Here is a 12,237-nt window from a genome sequence, read left to right as displayed (position 1 = left end):
TATTGTTGCTATTCTCACTAACAGCCAAGGCCGGTAAACAAGTAAGTGTGAAGCTGATACTAGCCTTATTACTTGTGACTGAGTCTAAAAAACACTTCTCTGTTCCTCCCCCTCCCCCCACCCCTAGATTCTGTTCTTTCTGTTCCCCTCTCCACTTATCTCAGGTATGTCTATTTCTGTCAGTTGCTAACATTGGCTGAGTCTCCACAAGAGGTCATTCACCCACTCTGGGCTTAGATGAGCTCTTGGTGCATTTGTCAGTCTACAGAGTCTTTTCCCTCACAGTCTAGCTGGGGATACAAGACACATTAAAGAGATACCAAAGGCAAATTTTGAAAAATACTAAAGTAGTTATATGGAGATTAAGTTCTATAAAGTATAAAATGGAGCTAAATTCCCATGGATAAGGCCAGGAGGACTTCCTGGTTGAAGGGGTGGGGAGGATTTGAGCTGGACCATGATGGATGATTACTATTTAAATAAGCCAAAAAAGGAAGAGGAAATCTTTCCAGGTGGCCAGACCCAAGTGATCAAATGCAGGAGGTGTGAAGTGAGAAGAGGTGAGAAGGAAGATTGTGAAGAAAAAAATAAGGGTAAGGAGAAGAGCTTTTGGGAAGAGTGCTCAGTTGTAGCAACTCAGTGAAAAATAGTGATTAAAGTCAACCTATAGTCATGGTCACTGTATGACCAGCTCACTCTCTTTCTTCTGTTTGTGTTAGGATCACTCAGTCTTCCAATTCATTTCTCCCTAAAGTACTTAAGTACCTTTCTGATTAATCTCACAAAGGATTCGAGATCTTTTACCATATCAATGGGTTGCATGTCCTTCTAGCATCACTCTTCCTCTAGCTGAGCTCCACCCTCACTGACTTACTTTCAACTTCCTAGAATGAAATTGATCACTCATACCATGGACATTTCCACATGCTATTACCCCTGCCTGGAACATTTCCCCCTCTCCTATACCCCCCTTCCCAAATTAATTCTTATTCTTCCTTCAGAAATTATACCAGGAACCATGTTTTCAGAAAACCCTTCCTTAATCCCTAGTTCAGGTCATATCCACTTATTATATGCTCTTACAGAATTGTGGACCTCTTCTTTATTGCATTCATCACAGATAAAATTTTACATGCTGTTGTATAATTTTTCATTTGTGTGGTAATCTAATTGTCAGTCTCTCCCAACTGTAAACTCCAAGAGGATAGGGTCTATATCTGCTTAATCCAAAATTAATATTAATAGTGTTTACAAAAACTCTTCTCCCAGACCTTCTCTCTTCTCGAGTAAAGCAGCAGTGTACCTTTTTTTTTTAACTTCTCAGCTGAAAACATGTGCCATTTCATTCATTTACCAACAAGTTCACATCAAGGTGTTATTTTAGAACAAAGAATACACACACATAAAAAAAGTTCCATGAACAAGAAAGTACTGAAGTTTATCCACTACTATTCTCCTTTGTCTTCATCTCACTCCTCTCACTCCTCACTGCAAACATTCTAGTTTTACTTCCTCTAATATTTGGAAGGTAGAAGGGGGAAAATGAAAGCTTTTTTAGGGTGTTCTCCAAACAGCCAGTTTATAGCCACACAGCTTAACCCAAAAAGTCCTCAAAACTTTTTCATTGAGTTGCTGATGTACTTGCCACTGGGGGTGGAATGAATATGCAGCTGAAAAAGTGCATTCAGAGCTACCTGGGGGAATGAGTATACATTTCCTCTTTATCTGTTTGAAAAGAAAGTAACAAATATGACTAACTTCTAACTGGGAATTTACACACTTGAGTAAGAACAGCCAGATGCTTGGGATCTTCACACTCCAAACCCGACTCATTTTTTTTTTTCTTTTTGCCAACAATATCAAAGGACTGGGTGAATTCACCTCAAGTACCAGGGACCCAACACTATGCTAATTTCCTTAGAAACATTACAAATGTAACTAAAAACTTCACTATGCTTATGGTTTAGGATCCAGCTAACAGTTTTGGTAAATCTCATATTCTCTAAATGAACACAGTGCGTGTATACACCTGAGCAGTGCTCTAAGAAGGAAGACCGTTTAATTACTAACTTTGGATTAATTATCAGATGTCTTGAAGCCATTCAGAAAACAAAAGAACAAAAAAAGTCGAGATCCTGAATCTTACAGCCTTTCTTTTAAAATATGGTCTTCTTTTGGGCGCCTGGGTGGCTCAGATGGTTAAGCGTCTGCCTTCGGCTCAGGTCATGATCTCAGGGTCCTGGGATCGAGTCCCGCATCGGGCTTCCTGCTCCTTGGGAGCCTGCTTCTCCCTCTGCCTCTCTCTCTCTGTCTCTGTCTCTCATGAATAAATAAATAAAATCTTTAAAAAAAAAATAAAAAATAAAAATAAATAAAAATAAATAAAATAAAATAAAATATGGTCTTCTTTTGCTTCAGTGGGAGGAAGGCACCACAAGGTCAGTTTCCAAATCAGTTCATAACACTGGACATTACATTTCTGAAAGGGCAGAAAACATGTTTTCAAGCACAGTCCCTGGAAAATTTTTAGCTCATCCTTCACACTGGAGCACCATCACCTCTTAGACGTTTCTCTAGATCTGAGATTTCCTTCTCGCTAACTAAACAGTCTTGGATAATAGCAAGTTCCCATTGCTACAGGCAGGGTTGGTAGTTGGAAAAAATGAATGTTTTTGCCAAAGAGTTTTGTAAAGTACCCAGAAGCCTTGAATTCTTGCTATAGATTAGAAAAATGTCAAAGTAATAATAATAATAATGACAATAAAAAATTTTCGCAAGCATAATATATGCCAGGCAATATTCTAAATGCTTTTCCTATATTTATTTACCTAATCTGTACAACTCCATGAGGTAGATACTGTTATTACTCCTATTTTATACTCAAGAAAAGTGAGGCACAGGAAGGTTAAGTGACTCACCCAAAGTCACACAACTAATAATTCTTCCAATATTTCTGATTATTTCTGGACTAATAATTATAACCACATCTTCTTTTGCTACAGTGCTTACAACTCTGTCCAAATTATCTTGTTAATGAGCAAATGTAAGGATCTGCATTTTGTAATGAAAACTATTCACTAGAAGCTGACAAATCCCACTAATAAAATGTGTGGCTTTTGAACCATTCTAAGGTTTAAAAATCTCTGGATCTGATCTATAAATATGAGGCCTAAAGTCAGAAGCTAAGTCTTGAAGGCATAAGGAAAAAGTGGCTTACTTAAGACAACAGAGCTAATAAATGGCAAAACCAAATCAAAATGCAAGTGTTTTGGAATTATGTTAGTATAAATTTGAAGTAAATTTTGGTAAGTTAAAATAATATTGGAAATCCAAGAGCAACCACTAAGAAAAATACCTTAAAAATATAGTTCAAAATCATTAAAGGAGTGAAAAAAAGTACAATACAAAATAGGCACTCAAGACAAAGAGATAGTAAAAGCAGAACATAAGATAAAAATAGACATGAAACATAGAAAACAAATAGTAAAATGGTATAAAGAATTACAACTATATCAATAATAACATTAAATAGGATAAACAATTCAACCAAAAGGCACAGATTATAAAACTTAATTTAAAAAAAAACAAGATCAAACAATATGCTATCTATAAGGCATACACTTTATTTTTTTTTCTTTTTGTTGTTTATTTTTTTATTATGTTCAGTCAGCCAGCATATAGTACATCATAAGTTTTTGTTGTAGTGTTCAACGATTCATTAGTTGCATATAACACCCAGTGCTCATCCCAACATGTACCCTCTTTAATACCCATCACCTGGTCACCCCATTCCCCCACCCCCCCTTCATACACTTTAGATTCAAAGGTAATAATAGATTGAAAAAAAATAGAAAAAGATATACCTTACAAAAAATAACCAAAAAAGGAGCTAGAGTGGCTATACTAACATCAGACAAGTAGACTTAAGACAACTACTTGTTACTAAGGATAAAAAGGACATGTTATAATGATAACATGGTCAATCTACCAGGAATATTGTAAACATATATGCACCCATACACAGAGGCACAAAATATATGAAGTAACAACTTACATAATTGAAGGGAGAAGTAGATAATTCAACAATAATAGTTTGAGATGTCAATACCTCACTTTCAATAATGATAGAATGACTAGACAGAAGATCAAGAAAGATATTGAAAAATTGAAAAATGCTGTACATCAACTAGACCTAATAGATAGACCTAATAGTCCTATAAAACATTCCAGTCAACAACAGTAGAATATACATTCTTCTCAAGTGCACATGGAATATTCTCCAGGAAAGATCACATACACATAAAATATGCTTCAATAGATTTAATAGGATTAAAATCATGCAAAGTATGTTGATAGCCCACAATGGAATAAAATCACAAATCATAAACAGAAAGAAATTGAGTTTGTTTTTTGTTTTTTTTTTACTGTGGAAATTAAACAATACATTCCTGAATACCAGTGTGTCAAAGAGGAATCATAAGGGAAAACAGAATGCTGTAAGATGAATAAACATGAAAACACAACATATTAAAACTTATGTAATGCAACAAAATCACTTCTCAGAGGGAAACTTATAACTGAAAATAACTATATGTAAAAAAGATTAAAAATCTCAAAACAATGTCCTATCATTTCACCTTAACAAAAAAAAAAAAAAACTGTAAACCTAAAGCAACCACAAGGAAGGAAATAATGATGATGATGATGTGATGATGATGATGATGATAATGATGACAATTAGAGCAGACATTAATGAAGTATAGAATAGAAAAAGAGCAAGAAGTAGATGAAACCAAAAGTTTGTTCTTTGACTAGATCAACAAATTTGACTAATCTTTAGCTAGACTGACCAGGAAAAAAAGATAGAAGGCTCAAGTAACTAAAATTAGGAATGAAACAACAAACATTATTGCTGACCTTACAGAACTAAAAATTATTATAAGAGAATGATATGAATGATTTATGTTAACAAATTTAACACCCTAAATTAAATGGAAAAATTCCTAGAAATATACAAACTACCAAAACAGACTCAAGATAAATGGAAAATGTAAATATCATATAACAATTAAAGAGACTGAATTAGTATTCAGAAAGCTTTCCACAAAGAAAATTCCAGGAGTAGATGGATTCACTGATGAATTTTGTCAAACATTTAGGGAAGACTTAACACCAATCCTTTGCAAACATTTCTTAAAAATAGAAGAGAACACTTCCAATTTATTCTATAAGGCCAGTATTGTACTGATAATAAAACAAAGACTTCCCAAGAAAAGAAAAAAAAAAAAAGACTAATATCACTTGTGAATACAGACGTAAAAATCCTTTAAAACCACTAGTGAACCAAATCCAGCAACATATATGGAGGATTTATATACCATGACCAAGTGGGATTTGTCTTAATACATGGTTGCCTCAACATATGAAAAATTAATTTACTACATTAATAGAATAAAAGACAAACCACATGATCATCTCAAAATATGCTGCCAAAATCCAATACCCTTTCAAAATAAAACCAATGAATAAAATAGGACTAGAAGAGAAAATCCTCATCATGATAAAGGATGGCTATAGGGATGCCTTGGTTGCTGTCAGTTAAGCGACTGCCTCGGCTCAGCTCATGATCCCAGGATTCTGGGATCCAGTCCCACAACAGGCTCCTTGCTCAGTGGGGAGCTTGTTTCTCCCTCTGCCTGCTGCTCCCCCTGCTTGCTCAGTCTCTCTCTCTCCCTCTTTGACAAATAAATAGATAAAATCTTAAGAAAAGGATACTTATAAAAAATTCATTGCTGAAATCTTATTCAAAGTGAAAGACTGAAAGTTTTCCCACTAAAATAAGAACAAGTCAAATATGTCTCATTTCACCACTTTTATTCAGCATCGTACAAGAAATTCTAGTCAGAGCAGTTAGCAATAAATAAACAAATATAAATAATAACTAACTAAATAAATAAATAAATGGCATCCAAATTGGAAAGAAAGAAGTAAAACTATCTCTATTCACAGATGGCATAAACTTGTATATAAAAAATTACAAGAAGTCCAGAAAATAACCATCAGATATAGCAAACAAGGTCAGCAAGGTTACAGGATATAAGATCAATATACAAAAATCAGCTGTATTTCTAAATACCAGTAATGAACAATCTAAAAACATTTTTTTCTTTTTTAAATTTTTATTTAAATTCCAGTTAGTTAACATACAGTGTAATATTAGTTACAGGTGTACAATTTAGTGACTAAACACTTACATATAACACTGGGTACTGATCATAAATGTACTCCTTAAACCCCATCACCTATTTAACCTCTATCTACACCCACCTCCCATCTGGTAACTACCAGTTTGTTCTCTATAGTTAAGAGTATGTTTTTCAGTTTGCTTCTTTCTTTTTCCCTATACTCATTTGTTTTGTTTCTTAAATTCCACGTATGAGTGAAATCATATGGTATTTGTTTTTCTTTGACTTATTTTGATCATTATAATACTCTCTAACTCCATCCATCATATATATATATATATATATATATATATATAGGTATCTATCTATATGTATATATATATATATATAACACCTCTTCTTTATTCATTATTCAACCTATTCTCTATTCATTCATCAGTCAATGGACATTTGGGCTGTTGCCATAATTTGGCTATCATAGATAATGCTGCTATAAACATTGGGGTGCATGTATCTCTTTGAATTAATGTTTTTGCATTCTTTGGGTAAATACTTAGTACTGCAGTTGCTGGATCATAAGGTAGTTCTATCTTTAATTTTGGAGGAAACTCCATACTGTTTTCCAGAGTGGCTGCACCAGTTTGCATTTCTACCAAAGGTGCAGGAGGGTTCCCCTCTCTCCACATCTTCACCAATACCTGTTGTTTGTGTTGTTAATTTTAGCCATACTGAATGGTGTGAGATGATCTCTCATTGTAGTTTTGATTTGAATTTCTCTGATGATGAATGATGTTGATCACCTTTTCATGTGTCTATTGGCCATCCGTATGTCTTCTTTGGAAAAATGTTTATTCATGTTTCCGACCATTTTTTAACCTAATTATTTGTTTTTTTGGGTGTTGACTTTGGCAAGTTCTTTATAGATTTTGGATACTAACCCTTTATCAGATATATCATTTGCAAATGTCTCCTACCATTCTGTACATTACCTTTTAGTTTTGTTGATTGTCTCCTTCACTGTGCAGAAGCTTTTTATTTTGATGGAGTCCCAGTAGTTTATTTTTGCTTTTGTTTCCCTTGCCTCAGAAGACATATCTAGTAAGAAGTTGCTATGGCTGATGACAAAGATAAAATACTGCCTGTGTTCTCCTCTACGATTTTGATGGTTTCCTGTCTCACATTTAGTTCTTTAATCCACTTTGAATTTATTTTTGTGTATGGTTTAAGAAAGTGGTCCAGTTTTATTCTTTTGCATATCCCACTGTCCAGTTTTCCCAACACCATTTGTTGAAGAGACTGTCTTTTTTCCATTGGATATTCTTTCCTGCTTTGTTAAATATTAATTGACCATATTGTTTTTTAAAATCCCATTTGTAACAGTATCAAAATAAATTAATAAAAAAAAAAGCACTTGGGAATACATTTAACAGAGAAATGCAAAACCTGTATACTGAAAACTACAAAGCATTGTTCAAAGAAATTTAAGAGTATCTAATAAACTGGAAAGATGGCCTGTGCTTATGGATTGGGTGACATAATATTTTTAGAATAGCAATACTTCTCAAATTGATCTACAAATTCAAAACATTTCCTGTCAAAATCTCAACTGGCTTCTTTGTAAAAAAATGATAAGCTAAAATTCATATGGAAATGTGAGAGACCCAGAATAGCAAAAATAATCTTTAAAAAATAACAAATTTGATAGACTCACACTTAAACAATTTCAAAACATATTACAAAGCTATAGTAATCAATACTCTGTGGTAGTGGATTAAGGATAGACAGACATAGATCAATGAAATAGAAGCAAGAGTCTAGAAACAAACCCATGCTTTTATGCCAATTGATTTTTGAGAAGCACAACAAAACAATTATATGGGGAAAGATAGTCTCTTCATAAATGGTACTGGGCCAACTAGATATAAACATTCAAAAGAATGGCTTTGAATTTCTACCTCACACTACACACAATGCAAAACTTAATCTAAAGTGGACCATCTGCCTAAAATTAAGAGCCAAAATTATAAAACTCTTAGAATAAATAATCATAAATCTTCAAGATTTGGGGTTAAGCAATGATTTCTTAAATACAATATAAAACCCACAAACTATAAAAAAGATTGAAAAGTTTCACTTCATCAAAATTTAAACTTTTATGAGCCATATAACACTATCAAGAAAGTGAAAAGACAATTTACAGAATAGAATAAAATATTTGCCAATCATATCTGGTTGGGACTACTATGCACAGTGTATAATGAACTCTTACAAGTCGATTATCATATGGTTTCACTTATTTGTGGAACATATGGAATAGCATGGAGGACATTAGGAGAAGGAAGGGAAAAATGAAGGTGGGAAATCGGAAGGGGAGAAGAACCATGAGAGACTATGGACTCCGGGAAACAAACTGAGGGTTTTAAAGGGGAGGTGGATGGGGGGATGGGTTAGCCCAGTGATGGTTATTAAGGAGGGCACGTACTTCATGGAGCACTGAGTGTTATACAAAAACAATGAATCATGGAACACTACATCAAAAACGAATGTACGGTATGGTGACTAACATAACATGATAAAATAAAATAAAATTTTTAAAAAACTCAATAAGATAAAAAACAAATGCCCAATTTAAAAATGGGCAAATGACTGGAAGCCTATATCTCCCACTCCCTTCCCCCCATATTGCCCATTTCTCCAATCCCTCCCCTATGACAACCATCAGTTTGTTCTCTGTATTTATGGGTCTAATTCTGCTTTTGGTTTATTTGTTTCTTTTATTCTTTTTAGATTCCACATAAGTGAAATCATATGGTATTTGTCTTTCTCTGTCTGACTTATTTCACTTAACACAATACCCTCTAGGTTCAGCTATGTTGTTGCAAATGGCAAAAATCTTATCCTTTTTCATGGCTGATTAATATTCTATCATATATATAAAAGGTACAACATAGGGAACACAGTCAATGGTATTATAATAGCATTGTATGGTGACTGACAGTAGCTATGCTTATGGTGAGCATAAATGTATAAACTTGTTGAACCTATGTCATAGACTTGAAACTAATGTAACATTGTGTGTCAATTATATCCAATATTTTTAAGTGAGCAAATTATTAGAATAGATGTTCATTCAAAAAAGATAAATATATGACCAATAAGTACATGAAAAAGGTGTTCAACATCACTAATTATCCAGGAAATGCAAGTGAAAACCACAATGATATATCACCTTGAACCTGTTAGGATGGTTATTATCCAAAAAAAACAAAAGTAGTGAAGAGGATGTAGAGAGATTGAAATTTTTGTACATTGTTGGTGGAAATGAAAAATCATGCAGCCACTATGGAAAACTGTATGGAAATTCCTCAAAAAATTAAAAGTAGAACTACCATATGATTCAGCAATCCCACTTCTGGGTATATGTCCAATAGAGAAAATAATTGAAATCATAATCTCAAAGAGATCTGGACTTCCATGTTTATTGCATCATTATTTACAATAGCCAATATATGGAAACAACCCAAATATTCATTAACAGATGGAGATAGATAGATACATAAACATATAAATACATAGATATAGATGATAGATGAAAGATAGGTGATGATGATAGATAGATAGATGATAGATAGATAGATAGATAGATAGATAGATGATAGATAGATAGATGATAGATAGATAGATAGATAGATAGATAGATAGATAGATAGATAGAAGATAGATAGACCATGGAATTTTATCCAGCCATAAAAAAGAAGAAAATCTTACCATTTGCAACAACATGGATGAACCTGGAAGACATTATGTTAAGTGAAGTAAGCCAATCACAGAATGACAAATACTGTATGATTTCATTTATATGAGGTATCTGAAATAATTAAACTTATAGAAGCAGAGAACAGAATGGTGATTACCAGGGATTTGGGGGAGGAAAAAATAGTGAGTTGTTCAATGGACATAAAATTCATAAAATTTCAGTTATAAAAGATTAAAAAGTTGTGCAGATCTGATGTACTACATTGTGCTTACAATTAACAATATCATATTATGCACTTCAAAATTGGTTAAGAGGATAAAGCTCATGTTAAATATTCTTACCACACACACACACACACACACACACACACACAAAAGAGGTGCAAGTAAACTTTTGGTCATAATATGTCTATTTTCTTGATTGTGGTGATAGTTTCATGAATGTATGCATAAGTCTAAACTCATCAAATTATATACATTAAGTATGTACAGTTTTTTTGTATATCGGTTATACCTCAATAAAGCTGTTAAAGATAAAAATATATTGATTATAAAAAAATATTTATTGAAGGATAATAATATTTTTAAATTAGGTTACTGTGTGGTTGCATAACTCTTTAAATATACCCAAACCAGTAAATTATACATTTTAACCAGGTGAACATTAATGATATGTAAATTATATCTCAATAAAAGTCTTTTTTAATTATTTTTTAAGACTTTATTTAGTCTTTTTTTATTATTATGTTCAATTAGCCAACATATAGTACATCATTAATTTTTGATGGAGTGTTCAACAATTCAATAAAGGTCTTTAAAAAGATGAAAGTGTTGAACCAAATGGTCTCAAAGATGCTTAGGGCTCTCACATTCTGGAACTCTATAATGTTAAATCTAATCTATTTTATCCATGGAATCACTTTCTGTTGTCTGCTTTCTTTTTTTTTTTTTTAAAGATTTTATTTATTTATTTGAGACAGAGAGAATGACAGAGACAGAGAGCACATGAGAGGGGGGAGGGTCAGAGGGAGAAGCAGGCTCCCCACCGAGCAGGGAGTCCGATGCGGGACTCGATCCAGGAACTCCAGGATCATGACCTGAGCCGAAGGCAGTCGCTTAACCAACTGAGCCACCCAGGCGCCCTGTTGTCTGCTTTCTTTACTACACACTCTACTGGATTCTTTTCACCTCTGAACTCAAAATGAAATGACTATTTTAAAATTCCATTACAGTCTTATCAATAGTTATTAATAAATGCACTTATCTGGCATTTTTGAGATACCCTTAATGTACAAAGCACAGAACAAAGTGATATAACTGATACAGAGATAATTAAGTTTTGGGCCCTGCCTCCAAGCATCTGACAGATATGAACTCAATGAGCTGTAAATCAATGCAGAAGGAAGTCCTGCTGAATATACCAGAGAGAAAAGGCTTGACAAAGTAGGAAGAATTCAAGCCTTAAATAATGAATAAGCATTTAGTAGGTGGACACAACGGTACTCTAGGCTAAGAAAATTATGTGAACCAAGGATACAAACTGAAAAGTCTGTTCTTAATGCCATTCCCCCAAGGACCTCATCTATACAATACCCAGTCTAAGTTCAGTTATCATAAATATTTGAATGCCATAAATTACATTCCTTTTGAAATATTTTATCATTCATACTGCTTACCTCTATCTTCCAACTAATGTAAACTGGTGAGGCTTTACTGCATTCCTACCCATATTGCTTCACTTAATGACTACAAAGCAGTTCAATTTTTTATGGTCTTCTGTGGATTAAGAAAGTAACACATTTTTTTTCTTTGAAGTCAGAACTTACAAGAGGCAGTCCAAAACTAAAATAAAGAAATACTCATTCTTTTCATGACATCAATAAAAATATGTATAATAAAAGATGCCCCAGAAAATTTTGCATTTGAAGATTTTTAAAAATTATTAGACTTTATTATTTAGAGGCGTTTAGATTTACAGAAAAATTGAGACAAAGTACAGAGTTCTCATACACTCCTCTCACTTTGCACTCACACACAGTTTCCTTTACTGTGAACATCTTGCATTAGTGTGGTACATTTGTTAAAAGTGACAAACAAATATTGATGTAATATTATTAACAAAAAGTCATAGTTTACATAAGGGTTCACTCCGTGTTACACAATTTCATGTTCTTTTTTCTTCCAAGATTTTATTTAAATTCAAGTTAGTTAACATATAGTGTAGTATTGATTTCAGGAGTAGAATTTGTGATTCATTATCACATATAACACCCAGGCTCATCACAACACATGCCCT

Source organism: Mirounga leonina, unplaced genomic scaffold (genome assembly GCF_011800145.1).
Source record: "Mirounga leonina isolate KUSES-001 unplaced genomic scaffold, KU_Mleo_1.0 Mir_204, whole genome shotgun sequence".
Classification (NCBI taxonomy): Eukaryota; Metazoa; Chordata; class Mammalia; order Carnivora; family Phocidae; genus Mirounga; species Mirounga leonina.
This window is presented reverse-complemented; position numbering follows the sequence as displayed.